General features: G+C 41.0%; 3 non-coding genes across 3 annotated transcripts; all 3 read right to left on the bottom strand.

Annotated features, from left to right (window-relative positions):
* Positions 1 to 1,951: 1,951 nt before the first annotated feature.
* TRNAR-UCU (transfer RNA arginine (anticodon UCU)) lies at positions 1,952 to 2,024 on the bottom strand. Its single transcript has one exon. It is a non-coding gene; the product is annotated as a tRNA-Arg (tRNA).
* Positions 2,025 to 4,746: 2,722 nt separating this feature from the next.
* TRNAR-UCU (transfer RNA arginine (anticodon UCU)) lies at positions 4,747 to 4,819 on the bottom strand. Its single transcript has one exon. It is a non-coding gene; the product is annotated as a tRNA-Arg (tRNA).
* Positions 4,820 to 5,727: 908 nt separating this feature from the next.
* On the bottom strand, positions 5,728 to 5,800 carry TRNAR-UCU (transfer RNA arginine (anticodon UCU)). The gene has a single exon. It is a non-coding gene; the product is annotated as a tRNA-Arg (tRNA).
* Between the last annotated feature and the right edge of the window lie 16,091 nt (positions 5,801 to 21,891).

The raw sequence follows: 21,891 nt of genomic DNA, 5'->3' as shown, positions 1-21,891 counted from the left end.
AAGAATCTCATGTCATGTTCTTATGGTGATCTATCCTTACTTTCCTTGAAAGGCTGTTTACTGTTCATGTGATCAATCTCTTTTGAAAGCGTAAAAGTTGTGATCAGATCACCCCTCACTCTTATTACTAGAGAATCATATCTAAAGCTTCCAGTCTTTCCCTGTAACTCATCCGTCTTAATTTTGGTACCATTTTTGTTACCTTCCCCTGGACCTTCTCTATTAGCTCTTTGTTTCCCCTGCGCAATAACCAAACATGAGAATCCCATTCCAGTTTGACCTTATGTACGATATGAACTTTCTACTAAATGTTTCTTAATCTACGAACTTGAAACTGATTGTAATATTTGCTGGAAGACAGTTTGTCTGTTTAACTCCTCCGCTTATGTGGGACTCTAATGACAGGTTAGGCATGATGTCAACTCTCAGGTTTCTTTTACTCACAGATCCTTCTTTCACTCCCTCCTATCATCATTACTTGATATTTCCTGGGTTTGAATTTCATCATCCATGTATCAGACCAACTCTGTAGTCTTGTCTAGTTCCCCGAGTAAGTTGATGCAATCGTGTTTACGTTTTTCATCTTCACAACCTTTGCATCATCTGTAAACATCTTCAGGTACGTGCTTATGCGTTCTGGCAAGTGATTCACATAGATCATGAGGAGCAACGGTCCTAGAACTCAGCCCTGCATCACTCAACCGGTAACTCTACCTGTATGTAGAGGTGTTCTCTAACATGTGTTCTTTGTTCCCCTCTACCAAGATAAACTTCTGTCCAACTGAGCAGTTTTCTGGTGATACAGTCTCTTAATCAGCCTCCCATGTAGTGTAGTGTCAAATGCTTTCTGGCGATCGAGATACAAACATTCCAGCCAGCCCTCACATTTGTCTAAGACAGAGCTCATTTTCTTGTTGAAATCCAAAAGGTTCATTACACATGACTTCTTTTCCTCCCACGCAGGTAATTTCTCCTATGCATGTCATCCATTTACTTTCTGAGTATCTTTTTCCGATACCTTACAGACCACACTCGTCAAGGAATCTGGTGTGTATTTTAATGGCTCTTCTCAGTCATCTTTACTATAGATTCTCTTTTCCAGTCCTTCGCACTTTGCTTTTCTTCAACGACATCATGAACAGTAATTCAAGAGTTCTATTTGAGATATTTACGCACATCTTCATCACGCATGTTGAAATCTCATTAGGACCATGAACCACGAACGGCTTTGGATCTTTTAGTTATATGTCATTGTCTTTTCTAGATATCAAAGTAGTTTTTAAAAATCCTCCTCTTAATCTCATCTCACAGGTATTGAATCCACATCTTTCTCTGTGAAAATGCTTTTAAAAATGTCATACAGCTGTGTATGGCATGGTTCGTATGGTGTCCTATTTTGGCAAGGTAAAGATGTTATGTATAGTGAAGCCAACAAACAATTCTGAAATTTTACGTGTGATAATGAATTAAACATGTCTTTAAATTTTCATAAAGACATAAGAAATAATGTTTTAAGTCGAAATTTCGAAGACAATCTAAATATAAAGATTAACAGCGAATAATGATTATACGTAAAAGATGTAGGTAAATATTTTTAGTCTTATATCGTCTGTCCTTTATACACATTGAGAGATCTTCTAAAGCTTACGATATTTGTGCTCAGTACGAGGTCGGCTTGGCTGCCTGCCCGGTATATTGGTAACTCAGTAAACTTTAGGGATCAGTGTCATGGGTTTCTGTGAACATCTTTGACCAAGATGTGAACCAGGTATCAAGCATCTCAAAGACTGTGTGTGTCTGTGTGTGTGTGGTTATGTGAAGCTACGAAGAGGGAGTTTCAGGGTGGTGGAAATCATTCTTTCTTTTCCAAGTCAAAGTTAGGATTCGCCCGGAAATCGTCCACTTAGGAGGCGTAGACTTTACCATTCGACTGGAGGGATTCAAAACTGGTCATCCCCGCCGGGGGTCGAACCCGGGACCTATGGATTAGAAGTCCATCGCGCTTTCCACTGCGCCACGGGGACATTTTTTCTCAATTTGTTGACCAAGTTATGATTGAGACGTCTCAGTGCCTTAGAGTACATGTCAAGTGAGAACAGAAAAATATGGTCGTGTTTGTTTTTTATCTTTTAGGTAAGTGTGATATGTATGTATGTTTTTTTGCAACTTTAAGCAATCGTCTGTTTGTCTTACCCATCTGCACCTCACAGGCAGGGAGTTTTACCTGTGGCATCTCATTACTTGAGCATTCTCTACCGTTGTACAAACTTTTAAACTTTTTTGATGTCCACATTATCACATCCTTTTTCAGTTTGCTTCATTCGTCCACCACTCTTATTATATAAAAGTACTGCTTTACGTCTTTTCTAATAATTGTTTTCTTTGATAGCATGTTATATCCTTATGTTGCACTCTCCTACGTCCCTTGAGAAACTGCCCTCTGTCCTCGTCATCATTCGCTTTTGAAAACGTAAAGATTGTGATCAGGTTACCCACCACTCTTCTCTTTTCTAAGGTAAACGTATTTAAAGCCTCTAACCTTTCCCTGTAATTCTCCTGTCTTAATTTTGATATCATCTTTGTTGTCCTCTTCATTTTTAGGTTCAGTAACCAAACATGAGAAGTATGTTCTAGTTTTGGCCTTATGTAGGATATGAACAGGTTGCTAAATACTTCCTTATCTACATACTTTAAGGCTGTTGTAATATTTTCTAGGAGACAGTTTGTCTCCTGAACTTCTCTCCTTATGTGGGACTCTGGTGACCGGTTTGCAACGATGTCAATTCCCAAGTTTCTTTCACACACAGATCCTTCTTTTACTCCGTCCTATTATCATTACTTTACATTTACTGGAGATGAATTTCATCAGTCATGTGTCAGACTAGCTCTGGAGTCTGTCTGGTTCTCCGTGTAGGTTGATGTAATCCTCCTTGCTTTTTACGTCCTCATGACCTTTACAACATCTACAGTTGTATTCAGGTAAGTGTTCATACCTTCTTGCAAGTCATATAGATAGATCAAGAAGAGTAACGGTCCCAGAACAGAGTCCTGCATCACTCCACTGGTAACCTCCACCAGCATGAAGAAGTCTTCTTTAACATGGGTTCTTTGTTTCCTTCTACTAAGATAATCTGTCCGAGCGAGTAGCCTTCGCCATACTCCTGACTGGTGATCCAGTTTCTCATTGAAACTCCCGTGCGGTATAGTGTCAAATGCTTTCTGGAATTCCAGATACAAACGATCCAGCCAGCCTTCCTTTGAATCTAAGAGAGAGCTCACTCTCCTGTCGGAATGTAAGAGATTCGTTACACATGACCTTTTCCCTAAAACCGTATGGTCTCTCATTTAGGTAATATCTCTTTTGTAGGTCACCCATTTCCTTTCTGATTCTCATTTTCCCATCACCTTACAGTCTACACTCGTCAGGGAGATTGGTCTCTATTTTAGTGCCTCTTTCCAATAACCCATTCTTTTTTTTTTAGATGCGCTTTTCTACTCCCTAGACACTATGCTTTCCTCCAACAACATCTTGAAAAGTAATTCAAGAGGTCTAACTAAGAGATTTACACTCATCATCAGCACATATGATGAAATTCATGAGGACCATGAGCCTTGTATGCGTCAGTTTTGTGTTCCTGTCTTTTCCAGTTATCAAAATGGTTCTTAAAACTTCCTCTTATTCTCATATCACGAGTCTATAACATCTTCCTCTTTAGAAACACCTTTAAACATGTTGTTCAGTTGTGTATAGCACGATTTGTACGGTGTCCTTACAGAATAGAAAACCTTATGAGATGGTAAGTCAAAGATGTAATGCATAGTTAAACCTTAAAGCAATTCTAAGATTCTCCGTGTGAAAATGAGTTGACTATGTTTGTAAATATTGGTAAGGACGTAAGAGGTAATGTTTGAAGTCGATATCTTGAAGAATTAACATAAATATAAAGAAGACGAACGACGGGGAAGAATTATGTGTTGAAAATGCAGGTAAATAAGTCTTATGTTGTCTGTCCTTCATACATATTGAGAGATCTAGAACTCGTCAAGAAATTTGTGCTCAGTGCGAGGTCGGCTCGGCTGTCTCCTCGGTATATTGGTAACTCAGTAAACTTTAGGGATCAAAGTCACGGATGTACTTGGAAATCTCCCGCCAAGATGTGATCCAGATATCAATCATCTCAAAGACTGAGTGTGCGAGTGTGTGTGTTTTGTGTGTATGTGTTTTGTGTGTGTGTGTGTGAGTGCGTTTTGTGTGTATGTGTTTTGTGTGTGTATGTGTGTGTGTGTGTTTGTGTGTATGTGTTTTGTGTGTGTGTGTGTGTGTGTGAGTGTTTTGTGTGTGTCTGTTGTTGTGCGTGTATGTGTGTGTAGAGCGAGAGTTTGACACTCGTGTTGCCCCGTTTCTTAGGCTTGTCAGTGTACTGTGCTTTTACACAAATCCTGGCCTAAACCAGGTGCCCATTTATCGACCAACCCCGAGGGAGGATGAGCAGTTGAGTTGACTGTGGGCCGACTGCTGCGCCCAGGATTCGAACCAGGAAGGCCCAATGCTTGTGTCATTGTCATCGCCGGTAACCGCTACACCACAAGAGCCCTTGTGTCTGTGGTTGTATGTGGATACGAGGAGAGTTTTTACCCCGGCAGGAATCAGTCATTCATTTCCACGTCTAAGTTAGGATTCGAACGGAAAGCATCCTTTCAGGAGGCGTGGGCTTTACCGTTCGACTGGAGTGATTCAAAATCCGTCATCCCCGCCGGGGGTCGAACCCGGGGCCTATGGATTAGAAGTCCATCGCGCTTTCCACTGCGCCACGGGGACATTCTTCCGCAGTATGTTGACCTGATCATACCCGAGACATCTCAGTACCATAGAATACACGTTGGCTTTGAAAAAAAAAGAAGTATTGATGTTTCATGTGCGTGTCATGTATGTGTTTATTTTGGCGACTGTGTCATTATTACCATTTGTACCGATCGTGGAGGGAGTTTGACACCTGTGGGGTTCGTGTCCTTTGTGTGTGTGTGTGTGTGTGTGTGTGTGTGTGTGTGTGTGTGTGCGTGTGTGTAGACAGACAGTACTTAAGGAAGTATTACACTTAATCATTCAAAAGTGGAATCATCTATAAAGGAACCCAGGTTGAATTTAAGCTGGTACTAAAAGCAATTATCTCAGAAGTGAAATTTACACAGATAAAGCTTAATGCATGAAAATACTTTATATACGTCATTTTCTTTTCTGTTAAGGATGAATATCTTATGAATACAGAATACAGTATATGAATACAGCATGAATATTATATGAATATAATATGTTCAGTAAAAGAGCCTCGGTAATATTTGCCAGTGGGTACCTTCCTGCTGGGGACGTGTAAGGTTGGCGCGCAAAACCTCACTGAGGGACGTGACTTTTCTCTGGCACATCCTCCCTGCTGGTGTGTGTGTGTGTGTGTGCGTTGTCGTTCTTCCTCTTGCTTATACTGAAGGAAAATACTTCCTCTAAAATACACTTCCTTGATGATCTTTACTCATGATGTCGTTGGTGTGCAGTGTAGATACAATGACCTGTTTGAGTATACTTGGAACGTCTTCAGCAAACCCTAGAAGGCCCCATGTTATAACTGTACTATGAATCCCTCTATATCTGGTTTAGGTTTCGAACATAAGCTTTCCACGTGGGAGACAGCTGTGTAGGGCCTTACCATTTGACTGGAGTGATTCAAAACGAGACATCCCCGCCGGGGGTCGAACCCGGGACCTATGGATTAGAAGTCCATCGCGCTTTCCACTGCGCCACGGGGACAACTCTAACTATAAAAGGAACCAAGAATTGTAGATGTAACCTTATGGTGTGAAAGATGATACTGCACTCGAGTATACTGAAGTGTAATACTAATATTTCTCAAGAATATAAATGAGGTTAAAGCTCCATCTGGAGTGTCAGGCAAGGTGTTCTCTCTCTCTCTCTCTCTCTCCCTCTCGCGTTCATTAATCTGATGACTCCACCTGGCGTGATCTACATAACTCCGTGCAAACCCAGGAACAAGGTAGTGGTGCTAGCAAACACACACTCGTGTTATTCTCCTTTGTATGTTTGTAACTTATCGAACCTGACGCCCTCACAGATATTGAATGATTTGATTGGAAGACTAGAAAATCTTGTTTTTTGTTTTTTGTCAAGGAATTATATATATATATATATATATATATATATATATATATATATATATATATATATATATATATATATATATATATATATATATATATATAACCACTACCACAGTTACCCCCTGGCAGTACTGCAAACACCGCCACTATGACCACCACCTCCATCACAGACACCACAACACACACACACATACACACCATTTTCTTTCTCAGTTCCCCACTTTACCAACATTACATAAATCACTAACATCACCACCAACAGCACCAACGACTCTATCATCGCCACCACCATCACGTTCTTGTTTCTCCTCATCCTCACCACCTACACCGTCTCCACCACTAGTCGATAAGTGCAAAGGTTTACAGACCTGTAGTAGAAACGAGAAAGTCAGCTGCTGTATGAATTCTATCGAGTAAAAGAAAATGTAAATGAGGAGACAACCTTGCGTGTAATAATCTCTGGTGACCTGAAAAAGACGAACAAAATTCTTGGATTCACAGGTAGAGCTCTGGAGATCATCCTCTTTGTAAGTCACTGATGCGTCCCCATCTTGAATATTTTGTTCACTTTGGGTCACCTGTACGTTAAAGATAAGATATAGCCAGTGGTAGGAGTACAGCCACCAATTCGAGCTACCAAGATGATTTCCAGATTGCGAAACGAATTTTTTAAGAGCCAATTAAACGAAATAGATCTATTTACCTTATCACAGAGAAGGTGTTAAGAGGTGATTTACTGCAGGTATTCATAATTATCAAAGGCTTCGATAATCACGATCTAACAAGCTTATTATCTTAAGGCTTGATTCTCTGATTTCACTCGTAATAATGGATACAAACTCGAGGGTAAACGCCTCAGCGAGGCCTGGCATTTTTTTTTTTTTTTTTCAAGTACATCTTTAACTTATGGAATGAATTACCCATCAGAGTTATTGAAAGCAGTGCGTGGACACGTTTAAAAATCAACTTAAGCATATTTGTTCCTCGTTAGTTACAAGAATAGTGCAAATTTTTCTCTTTGAAGCATCTGTATGTCTTTGTACTCTTACCCCCTAAAATTTATGAGTTTCTGACGTCTTCCGCTATCACAAACAGCCTCGAAAGGTCCCAGTGGTCTGCTGCCATTTGCATTCCTTTTGTATTCCTCTGTATCATTTTAGTATCACCGTCAACAACAGCAGCAGCCACCACCGTTGCTGTTACTGTTATTGCCGCTTTCATATCTGTTACGCCTCCGTTTATTGCGGCCACAGCTTGGTACTGGTAGAATGATAATGCGTGCTAGAACGCTACACTTGCTCTCTTCGCCACAACAGTAGCAACTGCCTATGGCTGTATTTTTCTACTGTGGTGAGGGGCTAACATTGCTCCTCGGTCGGAGCACACGTATCGCTCATCCCTACGACTATTTTTGGAGATAGTGTTACACGATGCCCTCAACATGGAACAAAGTTTTCCCTTTGTCCGCTGGAAAAGAGAGAAATTTAATTCATTTTGACATGCAAAACATCAAGGCATACCTTTTCATGTTGTTATCTGGTGTGTGTGTGTGTGTGTGTGTGTGTGTGTGTGTGTGTGTGTGTGTGTGTGTGTGTGTGCAAAGTTTCATTTCCTTATTTTTTATGATGTTTTTGACCTTAACCTTTGAACGCAGCGGCATGACGCTTTTAATACACGTAGGAGGGTACGACCCTGCAACACAACAGCACAGCTCTGTTAATACAGGAGGGTACGACCCTGCAACACAACAGCACAGCTCTATTGATACAGGAGGGTACGACCCTGCAACACAACGGCACAGCTCTGTTGATACAGGAGGGTACGACCCTGCAACACAACGGCACGGCTCTGTTGATACAGCAGGGTACGACCCGAGAGCACGACGGTATGTTGGCTTTGCCTTTGATCTGACCTCTCTGAGGGTGAGGTTTACCTAGGGTTAGGCCCATCATACTCCAGGGTCGTATCGAAAGCCGAGATTGGTATCCATGTTCACAAGGGTTTTCCACCTGTGCTCAAGGGTAGCACTTTTGTGCTTAGCAGTCGTACCGTTACTCAACAGTGGTACCGTTGTGCTCAACAGTAGTCATATTGGGATCAACAGGACTACCTTTGTGCTCAACGGTCTTGTTGCTGTGCTCAGCAGTCGTACCGTTGATCTCAAGAGTAATACTGTTGTGCTCAATAGACCTATCTTTGTGCATATGAGCTAAACCTCTGTGATCAACAGTCATACCGTTATGCTCTTACTGTTGTGCTCGAGTCAAGCCATTCTCATCACGGGTCATCATCTCGTTGTGCTTATGGATCCTACCGCTGTGCTTAAAGGTCATACCGTTGTGCTCAAGGGTCGTTCCGTTGTGCTCAAGGGTCGTTCCGTTGTGCTCAAGGGTCTTACACATGGGTTGAGTCAAGTAACCATGAGCGAGTGGCAAACTACACCAACATCCGGGGCATTCGTGATCCGAGGTTTCGACGATCGAGAAGCGTCGAACCACGGAAGATGAGGGCATATTTGTCCCTCCCTCAAGCCTCCAGCGCACGAACTATCGATCACTGACGTTGTCAGGGATAAGAATATTGTAGATGTACGACAGAAGCCGTGGGCGCTGCAAGTAGACGTAAAAGACAAGCCAAGGGTGCACGTAGGATTGTAAACATCATAAGGCAAAACATGGATGATAAAGATATAGAAAAAAGAAGAATTAAGATGACATTGAGTACCTGCTGAGGAGCGGTTGAGTTCATTAATTGCTAGTTTGTCGTGCGACCCCAAGACCCTTTTTTTCTTGGAGTTTCTTGTTCTTTAATGTACGAGGTTGCGCTCCACTCGGGAACACGGTAAGGTGGATTTCTCTCAGAGCGAGATTAGGTCCTTGATGATACTCTACTATATCCTGTCATTCACCGATGGTAATAGCCTCGCCGAAGATGACATCCGGCTCATGGTATGATTATATGCAGACGGAGTCTAGGAACACAGCTTAGATTTTTGATTGTACAACCCAAGGAGCTCTTTTTTAAGGGAACTCTGCGGTTCAAGGTTGCGCTACGATCAGAAGCAGGGAAACAGTAGATTCCTTTATAATGAGAAGCTTTTGGACGAGATGTAGTCCAATGATACAGTTCGCAGAGGGTGACTTTTCACTCGCAGTGTAACCACAAGCAGGCAGAGTCCGGTAACGCCCTGATATATATATATATATATATATATATATATATATATATATATATATATATATATATATATATATATATATATAAAAGAAAGAATACTTCCCACGTATTCCCTAGGTGTCGTAGAAGGCGACTAAAAGGGAGGGAGCGGGGGGTTAGCAATCCTCTCCTTCCGTTTTTAATTTTCCAAAAGAAGGAACGGAGAAGGGGGCCAAGTGGGGATATTTCCTCTAAGGCTCAGTCCTCAGTTCTTAATGCTACATGTGTATGTGGGTGAGTTGGGTCGTTCTTTCGTCTGTTTCCTTGCGCTACCTCGCTAACGTGGGAGACAGCGACAAAGTATAATAAATGACTAAATAGATGATATATATATATATATATATATATATATATATATATATATATATATATATATATATATATATATATATATATATATATTTCTATTAAGAGTTTAGTTGGGAAAACCGTCAGTTTTACATGGTTGTGGCAAGTATAATAATGAATAATTTACACTGGGTAATGTAGACTCATCCACAAACACTCGTGTCAGTGGTCAGTGACCCAAATATTCATGGTCACTCTTCATACATTTTTGCCATTATGTAGTTGTTCATGCCGTAGTGTATAAACATCACCGTAATTCATTTTTCTTCACTCATTCAAGAAATATTTCCTGATTCCGGAATGTAGTTTTGCCGTCATCTCTGGCAGAAAACTGACATGATCTGTTGAACGCGTGTCTGTGTGGAGGGATTATATATATAATGGTGTGTAACAACGTGTGAGGGACTCAGTAGCATAGCATAACCAAGCAAGCCCCACACACGCTGATCTGCTGCTGCACTCCTGATGCACTGTTGCTCCTGCTGCACTACTGCTGCACTGTTGCTCCTGCTGCAGTGCTGCTGCACTGTTGATCCTGCTGCACTGCTGCTGCACTGTTACTCCTGCTGCACTGCTGCTGCACTGTTGCTCCTGCTGCACTGCTGCTGCACTGTTGATCCTGCTGCACTGCTGCTGCACTGTTACTCCTGCTGCACTGCTGCTGCACTGTTGTTCCTGCTGCATTGCTGCTGCACTGTTGATCCTGCTGCATTGCTGCTGCACTGTTGCTGCTGCTGCATTGCTGCTGCACTGTTGCTCCTGTTGCATTGCTGCTGCACTGTTGCTGCTGCTGCATTGCTGCTGCACTGTTGCTGCTGCTGCATTGCTGCTGCACTGTTGATCCTGCTGCACTGCTGCTGCACTGTTGCTCCTGCTGCACTACTGCTGCACTGTTGCTGCTGCTGCATTGCTGCTGCACTGTTGATCCTGCTGCATTGCTGCTGCACTGTTGATCCTGCTGCACTGCTGCTGCACTGTTGCTCCTGCTGCACTACTGCTGCACTGTTGCTGCTGCTGCATTGCTGCTGCACTGTTGATCCTGCTGCATTGCTGCTGCACTGTTGCTCCTGTTGCATTGCTGCTGCACTGTTGCTTCTGCTGCATTGCTGCTGCACTGTTGCTGCTGCTGCATTGCTGCTGCACTGTTGCTGCTGCTGCATTGCTGCTGCACTGTTGATCCTGCTGCATTGCTGCTGCACTGTTGCGCCTGTTGCACTGCTGCTGCACTGTTACTGCTGCTGCATGATTACCAGAACTTATCCCTATGAACTATGCTTATGCCTTACTTTAGTTCATTGTTGCGTATGTATCTTACGTGACGTGGTTGTTGTGTGCATGTTGCATATGCATATGCTCCAAGTTGGGTACAGGTGTATATATATATATATATATATATATATATATATATATATATATATATATATATATATATATATATATATATATATATATCTTTCTTTCAAACTATTCGCCATTTCCCGCATTAGCGAGGTAGCGTTAAGAACAGAGGACTGGGCCTTTGAGGGAATACCCTCACCTGGCCCAATTCTCTGTTCCTTCTTTTGAAAAAAAAAAAAAAAAAAAAAAAAACGAGAGGGGAGGATTTCCAGTCCCCCGCTCCCTCCCCTTTTAGTCGCCTTCTACGACACGCAGGGAATACGTGGGAAGTATTCTTAATCCCCTATCCCCAGGGATATATATATATATATATATATATATATATATATATATATATATATATATATATATATATATATACTTTTTTATAGTGACCTGACATGGCACGAGCAAATAATGAGCCTTAGTTTAAGCCTTCTCGAGTGATAGAAAAAAGTCAGAGAGAAGGAAAGTAGAATTGATCAGGATTCCGCACGTGTTTGTAAAGGGGAAAAAATATATGAAAAGGGAAAGAGAAAAGATGCAAGAGAAATTCCACAGTTTGGAAGTTCGAGGACAGAAGGAAGGCGTCCTGATAGTCAGTTCTCAGTGGAATATTTTTAGTTTTCAAGATTCTGAATGCTGGATGGAACCATCCTGGCTTTAGAATCATCAAATACTACACCCGGTGAATCTAAACATGTTAACATTGTGGACTGAACCTGAATAAATGATAAGTGAGGTCATATTAATAGTGTTGTATGACGACCGGACTTTTATAGCTTTTATATGTACGTTGCTTGTCCCGTCTGTGGGTTACATGACCTGGCTATGTTGTGTATGGATTGCTGAGTACAATATGCTGCTAGTGGGTTGCTGGCTATGTTGTGTATGGATTGCTGAGTACAATATGCTGCTAGTGGGTTGCTGGCTATGTTGTGTGTGGATTGCTGAGTACAATATGCTGCTAGTGGGTTGCTGGCTATGTTGTGTGTGGATTGCTGAGTACAATATGCTGCTAGTGGGTTGCTGGCTATGTTGTGTGTGGGGTGCGTGATTTAGTTGACGAATGTGTTGTAGACGACGATCGTGTTGTATAAATGTCCACTTGAGTTGCCTCGTCGTCTGTGTGACGGACGACCTGAGGCCGAGGGTGTAACCTGCCAACACACTGGGAAGGTTTCACTGTAAATCGACACAAGACACTCCGGAGATAACCATTCATATCTACAACACGTAATAATACGTGGAATCGATGTAAACTATATCACCAATATATGTGGGGGTAATCGAACCCGGAACCATATGACTGGTAGTCAATGGCTAACACCGTTACTCCACGATTAGCTTTATGGTTACCTCATCTCAGACCACAGTTTGTCTGTGATTTACTTCAGACTACATATTAGTAGGGTTGAGGGACCAGTTAATTGGTAGGTAAGTTTGAATGGACAAAACTGGAGGAAGTGAAGTGTTTTAGATATCTGGGAGTGGTTTTAGCAGGGGATAGAACCATAGAAGCTAAATTGGGTCACAGGGTGGGGGAGGGAGCAAAAGTTCTGAGTGAAAGAGCAAATATCGATCACATATTGGTGAGATAATGAAGGATATTAAAGATATAGAAGATTGTTGAGATACTGAAGAAACAAGTATCGGTCTGTGCTTTGAACAGTAGACGAGCTTTGGGATGCGTACAGGGGAACGAAAAATGAGGAACAGCAAAACTGTGAACAGGGATCGCGTAGTCTGTAACACATCTGAGTCTGTTCCACAAATTGAACAAGAGCAAGCAATTAATAAGATTAACTCCATAAAAGTTTCACGAGGAAGAATTACTGAAGCGGAGAAGGATATATATGTAAGGGACTGAGTGCTAAATCTCAAGTGTACATTTTCTCGAGGCAGTACACCCACACAGCCACTTACATGGGAATGCGACCAGGGAGAGCAGCGGGATCATTAAACGAGATACAGACAGATTCATGTATAATTCATGGCCACGAAGGTAACTAGGTTTTGCCGTACGTGCTCAAGTAGGGAGTTAAAACCCTTGATAAACCGGTGATCACTAGAGGTGTTCAGAGAGTTGCAAGGTAGTGGTGGTCAGTGCCAAGGGAGTGTGGGGGAACAAACACTCCTGTTTATGACAAAGACATGAGGGAAATTGATCCAAACTAGAGTTCAGTATTACGAAAAACGTTTGGTGTGTAAATTGACTAAAAAGATGATAAGGAACCATAAGGATTAGTATTTAGGAAGGAAGAACTTTACTGTGTGGCAACAGGAGTTCAGAGCGAGGGGATCGCGCATTACTAAAATGTTAATGGGCTGAAAAAGAGAAATTGGTTGGGTTGACTGTGTATTTAGACTGTATAGAGGCATCTGACACGATGCTCCATGAGCGGTGGGTACAAAACTTGAGAAATTTAGGCAATAATGCAAGCAATACTCTTTCGATGGACTGAAACATACTAGCTTGAGAAGGAACAGGTGACCTACATCACAATTCCCAATTCAAGTATTGATAAAAGTAACTAGTATCCCAGAAGGTACTCTTCTGGGGCCCTCTGTTACTAGTGTTTCCTGTTCTCGTTCTTGTGAGAGGGGATTCAGTCGTACTTGAATATGTTTGAGGACGTATAAAAGCCTATAAGAGAAACAGAATGCATTCATGATTGTGATAATAAACGAGGAGTTTACGACAGGCATCAGCAGGGGTAACAACAAGCATAAACTTGCGAAATTCATCCCAGACTAGAAAGAAATAAAGCTGGGCAGCAATTACACCAAGGCAGACTGAGACCCTCACCTTGACGAGAGCAAAGTAAAACCATCCACCTACGAGAAGCATTTATAAATAGACATAGACTTAGATCCATGTATCAAGACTCGGCGATGGGCGACGATAACTGAATGTAAACAAAAGATCTAAGCCACAGGTAGGTAGATGGCAATAATAGACTTACCCTTCTGGGAGACCGAAGGCCAACGGGGAAACGTGATTACAACTTTCTAAGTTTCCCCAATGGATTCAGGGATGTTGATACTGTGGGAAAAAAGAAAAAAAAAGGGGGGCTTTCAAAATGAAGAGGTTACGAAAGAAGATAAAAGCCTGAGAACTCAAGATAAATATATTTATAGAGCAGTCGAAACTGAAGAGGTTACGAAAGAAGATAAAAGCCTGAGAACTCAAGATAAATATGTTTATAGAGAATTGAAACTGAAGAGGTTACGAAAGAAGATAAAAGCGTAGGAATTCAGGACACATGCATTTATAGCATTACAGTAGTGGGTGGTTTAGCATGCCAGGTGGGAAATGATGTTATTAATAGATGAAAAATTTAGAGGAAGAAATAGAAAATGCATTATAGAGGAGTAAAACTCCCTGGCCGTAGGAACAGAGGTCATTACAGTAGGTATATGACGCCATACCATCCTACACAGACTGCTCTAACCTGAATTTATTATGTAAGATAAACTTGCAGTGTAACGCCTATAAGTAACTGGTTTAGACTAGCCTGTTCCCCCAGGCCTGGCGTGTGCACACAGGGGGGGGTTTTCCCCATTAGCTGTGTAAATATCGTGGTCACACCAGCAGAGCGTGACTACGTCACTCGGAGCTTCTGAACCAAAAGCTTTGGTGTTCTGCATTCCGTAGCGAGCGTGTTGTCAACCATAATGTTACAGTTTGAACCTAACGATCCAAGCTAAAGAAAGAGAAAATCTCTCAAAAACAAACACAACTGTCCTGACTACACTTTCGGTACCTGTTCGTCTCTCATGTAGCGCTCACGGAGGACAACGTTGGGCCGAGCTTAAGGACTGTATTGCTGTACGGTGAACCGTCAACTGCTTCGCTTCTTCATCAACCGTTTCGTGAATCTATATGGAGGACTCCCCCTCCTCCCTCCCCACTGCCAAAGAGTGTGATTACTGGTATCAGATATATATATATATATATATATATATATATATATATATATATATATATATATATATATATATATATATATATATATATATGTGTGTGTGTGTGTGTGTGTGTGTCACTGACAGCGAATGTAACGGTACGCATCCGCGTCACTTGATCAACCCAGCTGTTCAAGTGCACGAACAATAAGAAGGTTGAATTTCAAGAAGGCACGCGTGGCTGTGGGTTTACACCACCGCAAAGGATCATTACTTAAGCCAGGTTTTGACAAAGAGCGAGAGTTCGTGCGAGCTAATAAATACGGAGAGCACGTATGTTTGTATACATATATCTATATTGAATTACCCCAAGATCTCTTTCAATAAGGTCCTTTGTCGTACCCCAGGAGCCCTTTACCAGAGGCTCCTGAAGCTCCAAGGCTGCGCTGTACTCAGTAGCAGGGACAGGATAGACTTCCTGGAAGCGAGAAGTTCATTAACAAGAGAGAGAGAGTTCTTGATCTCGTCAACAGCCTCGACCAAATGATTTCTCACTCGTGGAGTAACCTCAAAGCAGGAGGTTCTCCGGTAACACACACACACACACACACACACACACACACACACACACACACACACTCGCTGCTCCAGAGGGTAACCTGAGACCAGACAACCACGAGATTTAATGAGGCATTACAAGTGACTTGTGATTCCGGTGACAGGTCGTGTCCTCCACGCTACTTAGTCCTTCCCTCTCTCTCTCCTGGGTTGGGACGAGGGGAGTGGAATCACAAACCCATGGCATTATTTTTATCAACCATATATTGTTTACTCGGTTTCTACACACACACACACACACACACACACACACACACACACACACACACACACACACACACACATTCATCTTCAACCCACGCAGTGTGCTACGGTCAAATAGATTTCCCACACTTATAAAAGTGATATTGAAGAATTTCCACTTAAACACGAAGTTGTTTCGTTAAGTGTGACCAACGTCCTCCATGGTTTCCCTTCACATTCCACAGTGCCACTCACCCACACTGACCTGTATGTCTTGTCGAAAGCGGTTGTTGGCACATATATAACGTATGACATTATATGGGTAATATTCCTAGAGCTAAGTTACTCCCTTCGTAATTGACGTCTTGGTATAAGTTACTCCCTTCGTAATTGACGTCTTGGTATATATTTTTTTCCCCGTTTACTCATTAATTTTCTTGATGTAGTTTATTTAGTAAAGTCGTTGTTCCGTACGACCAGCCAACTGAGCCGACTCTGTGAATAGAAAGACTGTGTTATCACTCTGTGAGTGAGCTTCATCTACAGTTCCCCTTCTACACCCATTTAATTGGATATACAGAATGAATGTACATACCACGGCTCTCTAGGCATAATGAGATACAAGCGACAGTTCATCACAGTGACTGTGGTCGTGCAGTGAAATTGTTGCCAGACACCGCATGTTCTTGCCCGCTGGTAGTACAAAGTAGACTTGCACTGGTGTTTGTATATCATTTGTGCTGTGTTTTCAGTCGAAAGTCCTGACATAATTCTACTTACTTAATTACGTAGCATACAGGTAGCTTGTCCACGGGTGTTAGTATAACAGAATAACTAACACCTCGTCTAATAACACTATTATCAGGATTATAATTCATACGTGCTGCCTAGTGAAATTAACGTTTAGTTAAGAATTACCGTACGGCAAGTTTTCAGTGAGTAAATGAAGAACTACAAATAGCGCCATTGATAAGTTTATCCTCACTGGTGTAACTAGATACCTGTGAGAATTAAGGTGTACGAATAGTGTGGGCTCTTGCTGTTCTTGGGGTAATGACCTTAAAGAACACTAGTGACCAAGATAATGCTTCGCAAGGAGGTTACTAGCAAGGGGATTTCAACTGCATTATATTTACTATTTAATTTTTCTAATGCACCAGACACTAACGCATCCTGAATATTAAGGCCTTGATATACTGCAGTAGTTACTTTCAGATTATAGCATGAAAACTGGTAATAAATGCATAATAAGTAAATGCTTTTAAAGGATATCATGTTTAATAAATGAAAATCCTTTCTCCGTTTTCTTCTTTCTTTTTAACTTGTCAATGTTTTATTCGCTCCTTAAGAAAATTTACTATGCTGGACTGAAAAGAATTACAGCACAAGAAAGAGAAAGAAGGGGATCATAGATGCAAAGCTATCCTTCTTCCTTAAAACGTGGGTTCATTATATAGGATTAATGAAGAGTGTGGTAGACAATATTTTTGTTTCAGTCTACGCAGGAGAGAGAGAGAGAGAGAGAGAGAGAGAGAGAGAGAGAGAGAGAGAGAGAGAGAGAGAGAGAGAGAGAGAGAGGATGGGATGGAACTTTTCGCATCTACATGATGGAGTAGGATCGCTAATGTTGTTATACTGCTTAGGTGACGCTGTTATGGTGGCATCCGGCAGCATGTACCATCACACGCTGCTTATATCAAGCTTTAAGGCAACTGTCCTCTTTTGTAAAAGCTTGATCCTAATGTTGAAAGCCCACACAGAGCTGCCAACATGTCCGACTTGGTATCTGACACACATGAACGTGTAGGCAGTTCGTGAGTGAACGTCACCAGGCAGTTCGTAATACATAACCGATTTTGATTCGTGGACAGAAGGTCATGAGCCGTGTTTACAGAGACACGTGTGTTGTAAGAAAGCTCTTCAAGGTAAGATGACGATGTAAAGATCTCTACTGTGGTCAGTAGTGGTTGAACGTTCACTTCGAAGTCGTTTACATTATCCTTACATTTCCGTGGATGGTTGACTCTTGAATTAATCAGGAAAACAAAAATGCTTCAGATATATGGTCTCTGTCAGCGGGAGTGATCAGTGCACATGGAAAGTTTTGGGCAAAAATGATGTAAATTGATTGACATTCTCTCACTGGAGTGTCAGATCTAAACACGGAGGCCAAAGTAAATAGATTATGTCCGCTCTACAAGCAGTTTGGCAACTTCATTACTGATGATACACCAGTGCTGCCACCGGCCACATTCTCCTCATACCCAGCTTATTATGAGCCAGATTCTTCAGCCAGGCAGAATGACCAGACGTTCTGATTTCGGAGGGACATTCCCGTTTAGGAGACACGAAAATATCCTGCTTTTCGTAAAATGAGCATATAATGTTCCCTTTATCAACATTACTACCAAAGAATGAGTATATAATGTTGCTTTTATCATTATTACTACCATTAAGCAGTATGACTTCATGGAATTTTGGCTATCGTAATGCATTCATACGTGCGTAAATAGCAAAGGTCTGATATAATTTTGAGCTACAGATAATATCTTTGTTGATTGTGGTCTATAATAATAAGAGTAACATCCAACCGACCTAAGCACTGCTCTCATATAATGCACTTCTTGGTCTTAGATCATCGTCCAAATACGTAACTCATAACTGTATTCTTACTGAGGATGTAATATGAAATTTCTGTAGTTTGTTGTTGACTCAAAACGTTAGCCATTGAACACTACTATGAATTGCCATACACATTGGTGTTTGATACGTAATAACATGGCACTGTTAAGGATTTATACCGTCATAACCAAGGAAAGTGTAAAACTGCATTAATTTGATGTTCGGATTTGATTGTTGACAAACTTCACTTCTACTTGCTACCTTTGTGGGTATTAAGTTTAGACTTGTGCGTTGTTATCTTACATGTACACTTGTATCTTTTCCATGTAAACTTAAGAATTCCTAACAAGAATAAGTAGAAAATTGTAAGTTTTGTTAAAACTTTTCCCTATTACTGGCACCTCTGGGTGGAGTCCCTCACTCTGATACATGGTAGACTGGTGGTAGTTGTGTGTGAGCCTTAACCTTGACGTAACCAGCAAAGAGAGATTATCCTTTTCTCATATTCTTGTCATTTTCCACCCTGATCACGAAATACCCGAGAGGAAACGTACATTTAACACGCACACACGACCCGCGATGTGCAAGAACGGCAACAGAAATTGTTGTGCATCCGCCGTCCTACCGGTGGATGGGGCGCCCCGCCCCCTCGTTTGCTGGTGCTTGCGTGGGTAGGGTGGTGTAAGGGTGGGCCCTCATTTACAATCCTAACTCATCAGTCAAGTAATAACAATATAAAAATCATTCATAGTAGGCTTTTAAAGTTGTTTTTTTTATTAATCATGATAGAAAGTTGAGACATTCGTCATACGTTTGTTTACATTGACGCAGACATCGGATGGTGTAACTACCAGTTATGACCCTCTGCTACCAGGCCACGCCCTCACCCCGGGTCCAGCCAGAGCAGCAGTCGGCCTTCCCTCACCTCGACGGCGGGAGCGCGAGACGGACATTAGAATATCGTTGACTTTTGATGTATTTCTTTCGTACGTAAATATACGGTGAAGTGCAATAGAGGATAAACAGTGTCAACGAGTGACTGAATAATCATACTGCAAGTGATATACGTTCAAGAATAAAAAGGATATCGTGTTACAAGTAATAGAGAGATCGTTATATTGTTTCATATGGGTCAAGGCAGAGTGATCTGTGCTCTGGCAACGTTCAAAAGTGTGTTACTGCGCTGAGTACCGTTGCAGCCTTACTCAAGTGTCACTCATCTATAAATATGAGTAATGATTCATTAATTGAAATGATGGAAAAAAGTGTATAAAGTGAGAATATTTTTCTTTCAATATAAATGATTTGTAAACAAAAGAGTGAAATTACTGCAGTGTATTGTGTTTGGTGAACAATATGGTGAAAATATTGTGTAGAATTACAGTGACTGGCGTATGGGTAATATATATAACTTTTGAAAATGCATTCAGTACCTGACTAAAGAGTGATTACCTGGAAAATCTGTTAAGTGATTAATTAGCTGAAAGATCTGGTTACCAGCGACTGAGGTGCGGTCAGCACCCTCCTACATCCGCTGGGCTACGTTAAGGTAAGATATATTGACTCATAACTCGTCCATTCGTTGGGTTTCATCTAGGTTTAGGTGAAGTGACAAGACTTCTGCAAGACAGTCCTGCTTTTCAACTCGATGTGTCTGCTGTCCTCTCGAAATTGTAAGGGATGCAAAAATGTCCGGCTTTAGGAGTTTCCGTTCTTGTGAAAACTGTTAGCTATAAAGTACGTGACTGTATGGAACTTTAGCTGTCGCAATGCAAGTATTCGTAAATATCAGAGGTACGGTATGTTAACAGTTATAGATAATATCTCTGTTGATTTCGGTTAGAAGAGTCATACCATGGTCAAGTTCGACTCTTGTGTAATACTCTTCAATACGTTAACCCATAACCATGCTCTTAATGAGGATGTATTTTGATTAATGAAATTAGTCTGTTAAGTCACTTATGAAATCATTTTGTCATAGTGCATTGCACTACGAATTGTCTTGTGTGCTCAGTACATGATACTGTTATGCACTGGTTACGTTGCTCTGACCAACGAAACAATATAGAATTAGTTGGCTTTATTTCAAAGGGAAATTTTTGAAAAATTTAGACCGTTGCTATTTAAGTGTTTTTTCCCCACTTATTGCTACATTTTTTCAGTTGTGCAACTATTGTTAAAGTGTACATTATGTATCTTAGATATCTAGTACATAATCTATTTTAGATCATTAGGTGAACACTACTTTCACCATATACGTTAGTAATATACCAAAAATGTTTAGTACACCACTGACAACTGTGCATTGAGTTTTTGACGTTTTGAAACTGTCCTTTTGCCTCAGTCGATCTGCTGCCAGGGTCTGACCAACAAAGGAGAGGTCTCTCTCTCTCTCTCTCTCTCTCTCTCTCTCTCTCACACACACACACACACACAAAAAAAAAAGAAATTGTCATTTTCCACCGTCACCATAAAATGCCCCAAAAATAAACGTAATTTTATTGCAGACTTGCGATCTCAATATCATTATATTCCAGTAAAAAGTAGGTGTATAGTATAGGTGCAGAACGGATCTAAATCATCAACTGACCATCGGTGGGTAGAATTATATTACCTATTTCAAAAGTATAGATATGAGCATTTAGCGCATAGCAGAAATATTTCAACTGATATCATGTCTTCCCGGAACTGAGTTTGATGAATGTGCCTTCACTCATTATTATAATTCATAGGCATTTGAATAATCACTACTCAGAGTACCAAACACCAAAGTTTTGCCAGTAACAAAAATAAATTTGAAGCAAAGCAGCATGAAAGTCTACAGTATTCAGAAACCCACTCCTAGTTGTTAGATAAGAAAACTTTCTGTAAAATGTCCGATAATCAAAATGTAAGTATGGATACTCGCGTGCGTTCGATCAATATTAATTTACCGTACGATCCTGTTGAAGTTTACTAGGACTAGATGTAAACCATATAATTTCATCTCTTTTTGTTATTGAGAGAATGTCCCTCCCTCTTTCAACTCACGAAAATTTGGTCACTGGAGTCGTAATTCAATTATATCACCTTAAAACAAGACTACCTAGTGATACCTGTTTAGGTGAAAAAGGTTAACATGTAGCAATGTATTACCTTCAATAGATTAGGCCAAATTACGTCATTTGTTACGCCTTCGTATTTGATTTCCTTCTTAACGATTTCATCCAAGTGGTACAAATCAATTTGATAATGGTAAAAATTATGGACACTGGTAGCTTCACATTAGATTATATCAGTAACTATTATAATGCACAGACGTTTATGAAATGAGATTTACAGGCTTTAGAAATCCTGGATAAGCTAAACCACATCTAACGGAGACTGTAGCTGTTCGCTTACTTTACAATATGTTAACAAGTCCAATTTCTCCAGCAATTTCGCGTCTCAGGGATGCATTCAATCTCTCAT

This window comes from Panulirus ornatus, chromosome 1 (genome assembly GCF_036320965.1).
Source record: "Panulirus ornatus isolate Po-2019 chromosome 1, ASM3632096v1, whole genome shotgun sequence".
Classification (NCBI taxonomy): Eukaryota; Metazoa; Arthropoda; class Malacostraca; order Decapoda; family Palinuridae; genus Panulirus; species Panulirus ornatus.
Note: the sequence above shows the minus strand (reverse complement) of the source record. Positions and strands in the feature narration are given on the sequence as shown.